This window comes from Haemaphysalis longicornis, unplaced genomic scaffold (genome assembly GCF_048455015.1).
Source record: "Haemaphysalis longicornis isolate Haplotype H1 unplaced genomic scaffold, Haemaphysalis longicornis Haplotype H1 scaffold_5, whole genome shotgun sequence".
Classification (NCBI taxonomy): domain Eukaryota; kingdom Metazoa; phylum Arthropoda; class Arachnida; order Ixodida; family Ixodidae; genus Haemaphysalis; species Haemaphysalis longicornis.
Genome location: NW_027526385.1, coordinates 187809680 through 187815792, shown reverse-complemented (window position 1 = coordinate 187815792; position 6113 = coordinate 187809680). Strand labels below are relative to the sequence as shown.

The 6113-nt window shown below is 45.8% G+C and overlaps 1 non-coding gene across 1 annotated transcript; it reads left to right on the top strand.

Annotated features, from left to right (window-relative positions):
* Positions 1–1015: 1015 nt before the first annotated feature.
* Trnan-guu (transfer RNA asparagine (anticodon GUU)) lies at positions 1016–1088 on the top strand. The gene has a single exon. It is a non-coding gene; the product is annotated as a tRNA-Asn (tRNA).
* Positions 1089–6113: the final 5025 nt, after the last annotated feature.

The following is a 6113-nucleotide window of genomic DNA, read 5'->3' as shown; positions in this document are numbered from 1 at the left end:
AGAGAGAGATTTCGATGAGTTTTGCAACGGGCCAGAAGAAACGGTCAGGTAAAAGATAAGAACAATTTTGCGGTTAACTTGTTTATTATAAATTAGTCCGACAGTTTCGGAAGTGGAACTTCCTTCCTCAGGGACAATCCCACAATCCCACAACTTCCTTCCTCAGGGGATTGTCCCTGAGGAAGGAAGTTCCACTTCCGAAACTGTCGGACTAATTTATAATAAACAAGTTAACCGCAAAGTTGTTCTTATCTTTTACCTGACCTATATATATATATATATATATATATATAGGGTTTGAAAATGAGGGGCTCGTTAGGAAATACAGAAAGAAATGCCGGCAGTCTACAACGCCAAAGAAGGCATAGGGGAGTGGTTAGACTATTTATTACCGTTAGTGACGTTACATTATTATTAATTTTTATTAATTACGTGAGAAAGAAAGAAAGAAAAACACGCGCCCAGAGTGGGGACCGAACCCACGCCTTTCGATTAGATCTCGAATGCCTTACCAATTCGGCTATCTGGGCGACTGTGTTCTGCTTCACTTTCTGGGGTATTTATATTTACTACAACTGTATCTGACGCTTGAGGGTGGTAGCCAGCGCCACTCAGACTACACGGGGAGAAGGGGACCTTCTTTTCAACCCCCGGGGCGTGACGCGAACGTCTACAGCCGGTCATAAGCGGGTAACTGGCGGGAAACCCTCTTATGCTACCTTGGCATCAAGGCTGCCAGAACCGACGCCCTCGCTAAGCTTTCGCACGATAATAGGGTTTGAAAATGAGGGGCTCGTTAGGAAATACAGAAAGAAATGCCGGCAGTCTACAACGCCAAAGAAGGCATAGGGGAGTGGTTAGACTATTTATTACCGTTAGTGACGTTACATTATTATTAATTTTTATTTATTACGTGAGAAAGAAAGAAAGAAAAACACGCGCCCAGAGTGGGGACCGAACCCAGGAAACAAAAATAGCCTCACAGAAATACCCGAGAAAGTGGTGGGGAAACAGACCACCGGTAGCGTAGTGGATATCGCACCAGACCGTTATTCTGGAGGTCGTGGGTTCGGATCCCACCCGGCGGGCATTTTTTTACCACTTTCTTTCTGTCTCCAAAAATTCTTCATGTGTTTCTATGACCTACCGCATTCTCTCCTTTGGTTTTCCGAGGTTTTCTTGACAGCCAACTCTTATTACGGTCTTAATTGAACGAGCCCATCATGTCCTATTCGGATTCGCTATATATATATATATATATATATATATATATATATATATATATATATATATATATATATAGTAAGGAAATGAGGGGCTCGTTGAGGAAATAAAGAAAGATAGGTCAGCAGTCTACAACGCCAAAGGAGGCATAGGGGTGTGGTTAGGCTCTTTTCTTTATCACTACGGTTAATTAGGTAAACATTTTTTTTTATATATACAGAAGAAAGAAAGAAAGAAAAACACGCGCCCAGAGTGGGGACCGAACCCACGCCTTTCGATTACATGTCGAATGCCTTACCAATTCGGCTATCTGGGCGACTGTGTTCTCCTTCACTTTCTGGGCTATTCCTTCACTTTCTGGACTATTCCTTCACTTTCTGAGCAAATAGCCCAGAAAGTGAAGGAGAACACAGTCGCCCAGATAGCCGAATTGGTAAGGCATTCGACATGTAATCGAAAGGCGTGGGTTCGGTCCCCACTCTGGGCGCGTGTTTTTCTTTCTTTCTTTCTTCTGTATAAAAAAAAAAAAAAAAATGTTTACCTAATTAACCGTAGTGATAAAGAAAAGAGCCTAACCACACCCCTATGCCTCCTTTGGCGTTGTAGACTGCTGACCTATCTTTCTTTATATATATATATATATATATATATATATATATATATATATCTTTTCCTTAGGCATATTCTAAAATAAGGAACGGGTTGAACGCGTTTTTATGTCTCACTTGGTGTGCGCATGCTGTGCGTGATTGGGGCGACTCAATCCACATCACAGGCAGCCTTCCTTTCAGTTGCTGCAATAAAACCTATCTATAGGCTCTTTTGATTAAACCACAAAGACAAAACCAGAAGACGTGTCTGCTGCGGTGAGCGAATCCCGGAGTGCCGCTATCTGTTGGCGCTAACTATGCCTTTCCAAGTGTTTCCAGGCATGAATAATCGAGTAAAGCTGACATGTTCTGTGTTTCAGAAGACCTTTAAAGAGGGCGAAAGTACATTCCATATTACTCTTGAGAAATTGGAACGTGCTTTTTATCACAAAGTGTTTTTTTGCAGCATAAAACGCTACAGTAACAATTTCTTTCGCTCGTTATCTTTGTACAACTTCTGAGGGTCACCCATCTCGCAGAACGGCGTTCGCCGAAAAGGCTTCTTGGACCAGGTCACTGATGTCCATGAAGCTGGAAATTACCACCATCCGTGGCCGCCGTAGCCGCCACCTCCATAGCCTCCTCCTCCATGTCCACCATGGTGACTGACAACGATGATCTTCTTGCCGTGTCCACCGTATCCTCCACCACCGCCTCCTCCGCCGAAACCTCCACCTCCGTAGCCACCGTGGTGGTGGTAGTGGTGGCCAGCACTTACGAACGACGCGGCCAACACGACAACGAGCAGGGGGAAAATCTGGGGGAAGAGAAAGGTACGGATTAGGAACACTTGATCGTTTTCTTGCCAAGTTACAATTTATCTTTAAAATATGAAAGCAGAAGACCTTCAGATGTTCTGGGTGTATTAGGTTCCATGATTGCGTTGCCCTCTACTGCCTTGGTACCATAGCGGGTAGATTTTATTTAGAGGTCTGCCGATGCACAGCGACTATAGGCCTGTACAAGCAGGGGACAAACGTATGACGAATCGATTTAATGTACAGGAATTAATTTGTTTGGGCGTTGCCGGTTAAGCACCTGCAAAACGTAATAAAGAAATGCATTGATGCGCGATGCTCTGATTGCTTGGAAAACAGGAGCTACTGGGGGCACCCAGCAGATATCTGGTGGGAACCGACATTTCATGCAATGTGTAACAAGAAAAAGTTTTGAAGAGCTTTCCGTCAGAGATTGGGGCACGTTAGTTATTCCCCGGATCTACACGTAGGTCTTAGGCAAGTAGCACAGTTGTATTTGCACACTTAACGTGGAGATCACCTGAGCAAGCAGACATAATTGCTTGTAATTTGGCTTGGTAAAGAGGCACTAAAGGGAGGCTACATTGTACACCTTAACTAACGTAATCCTCAACATAACGGGTCAGCAAAGTTCTCATGCCTTAGCTCATCTTTAACGGTGACATAAAAAATCAGTATGATTCTTGTGGCCGCCGCATCAACTACAGCCGTGACGTAACTCTGGTTTGTACTGTGTCGTAATGGTATTTCGACCTTAGATTTCCACCGATTCCATTGCTAGTATTACCTTTCGTTTGCCGATGCACATGTTTTACAGGTAAAATGCTATCAATGGGCTACGTTTAGCTGCAAATCGGGGAAAAATACAATGTGAAGGAAGTGATATATTTAGAAGCTTGTTTAGGATGCTTTAAATGAGGCGAAAATGCTGCTCATCGGCAAATTTGAAAGTCTGCTTCACAATTCAGTGGCCGTTGTGTCACGTCGAACAATTCTGAAATCGGTTTCACAGAGTTTGAAGTTTATCCTATAACAAAGAACCTAACAGGACAGTATAATTCGTTGAACTTTGCCGCAAATATATCACCAGAGCTTTGTGAACACAGTAAGACTGGATGGCAGTTACGGTGCATTACCAGCTACACTCACGAAAGGAAACATTCCATGGTTGACGGGACAACTAAAAGCATGAGTGGAAATTCATACCATTATCTTCATCTTCAGTGGCTTGTCGGAGCACAACACGGCTGCAGAGTTTGATACGAGGGCAGCTACCGTCTGATTGCTCACCAAGGCGCAGCGTACGTTCTTATATACTCCATCTCGAAGGGCGCGGCCTTAACTAAACCAGATCACCAGAACCAACTGGAACACAAAACGGCGCAAAGCGCAAAGAGGCGAGGAGACATTGACGCCGACCTAAAAAAAAATAAAACTGTTCCACCCTTGCTTTTTGCAATTCTACATTGGCGACGTAGTGAAACGAATAGTGTGTAGAATCAAACAACACTGACGCGTGATTTGCACTGCCGCTGTGAGCCCGTAGGCACACAACCGTGACGCGCCAAGGAGTTGTCGATGCCGACGTCGTCGATGTTGGCGACAACCTCCAACAAGGGCAAGGACAAGAAAAAAAAAACAATTACGCACAAGTATTGCATAAAACGAAACAGTGCTGACGCTTTCCCGAGCGAACTGTAGATGGGCTTCCGGTGTCTCTGTTCGTTTTGATATTCTTTAAATGCCTTGCAACATTATTGGACATCGATGGGAGAGTGAGTAACGTTGCATTATCTTAGTTCATAGCCTTCGACAGAACAATAATTTCCAATCACAATACCAGACTGAGGCGGGAAATACAAACAATTTGAGGCATAGGAGCACCTCGGAAAGCTTCCGAGAGATAGCGATTGTTCTTTGTCCTGCGGTAGACCCAAATGAACTGTGGCTGATGATGATGAGGACATTTATTTTGGTGGTAAGTGGATTTCGTCACAATCTATCCTTCCATGCCTTCCCCCTACAACAAATTATCAAAGCTATTCTCAAGAGCAATGTTGTTAAACCGCAAAGCTTTCGCCCATGCAACACGTCAGAGCCAAAGTACAAAATCCAAACTGCTTTTACCCGGTCACAATGGCGCAATGGGATAGCTGTCGCGTTTATTACGCGAGGGAACAAGGTTCAGTTGCGACCACAGGAAGTATTGTTTTCTTGAGGCACCTGATGTATCTTCGCTTATCATCATCATTTTCAAAAACGCATTCTGTAAAGTTGGGTTTCCTCCAGTGGGTCATGTAACGACACGGAACGTCATCTGGTAATCATACAAATCTTCGCTTTAAAAAAACTGGATAATTTCATGAGAGGTCGTGGCCCCTTGGAAAGCCCTCCCTCATTGCATACGCCACGAGTTGGGGGAGCATTCAATTACCCGATCGCCCACGCCTTGAGAGCTTTAAAGTATGTATATGAAAAGTTGGGCAAGCGAGTGCATGTTGTGTGGATGCATCCTCTTTTTCTAGACGAACAGAGGCGCTGACGCCCCTGGGGCGAGGGTAGCCTGGAAAGGCTACCCTCTGCCACTGACGCCTCCGCGCCCTACAGGGGCGACTCGGCAGGTGCGTGAGTGGTCCGTCGGGGAGAGACGATGAAGTTGCTGCGTGACGCCTTTTGGCCACTGCTGGCCTGTATTGCTTTTGCCTCCCTCCCACGTGAGACAGAGAGACAGACAAAGAACTTTATTATAGGTCTTGAGACACCCTCCTGGATGGCCGCTAATGGTCCCCTTCAGGTAGTTGCTGGCCACACCCGCGTAGGGGGTGAGATACCTTGGTCTTCCGCCCCCTCGCGTGCTCTCTGGTCAGCCAAGAGTGCTTGTGAAAATCATTACTCGAGAGAACGCTCGTCCATTCGTGCTCGGTGCTGAAGTCCTTGCCGTATGTAACGCGGGAGATTGCCAGAGCATGTGTTTAAGATTGCAGTAAGCCTTTAAGCAGTTAAGGCAATGAGGTGCGATTGAAGGCAGGATAAGGTTGAACCTGCTCGTAGTGGGAAATGTATTCGTCTGTAGCATACGGAAAGCTATGGATTGTGATCGCGTGAGCTTGGGGTGAGGTGGTGGTAGTATCTTGCATGATAGCTGATAATGGGAAATGATTTCATGGAAAGTGAGTAAAGAGTCTCTGTACTCGCCCAGCCACGTGAGAGCAGGGCAGGCGTGCGTTATTTGCTCAAGGCTGTTTACTGCTTCGGATGTTTCCTCTCTCTAGGGCTCTCTCCGACTTGCGTAGGGTCGACCCTCGTCCCCGTTTTGATGGCTTGCTCCGTGAAAGGCCAGCGAACGAGTGCCAATGCAACTCGGTAACGCTAAATGGCTTGCTGCGTGTCGTTCGCCGTGTGCCTCCCGTTTAAGTGCGGAGCACTTTAGGGGCTCGCTTTGTCGTCGTAGCTCACTCGCTGTACCCACGTAGAGCCACAT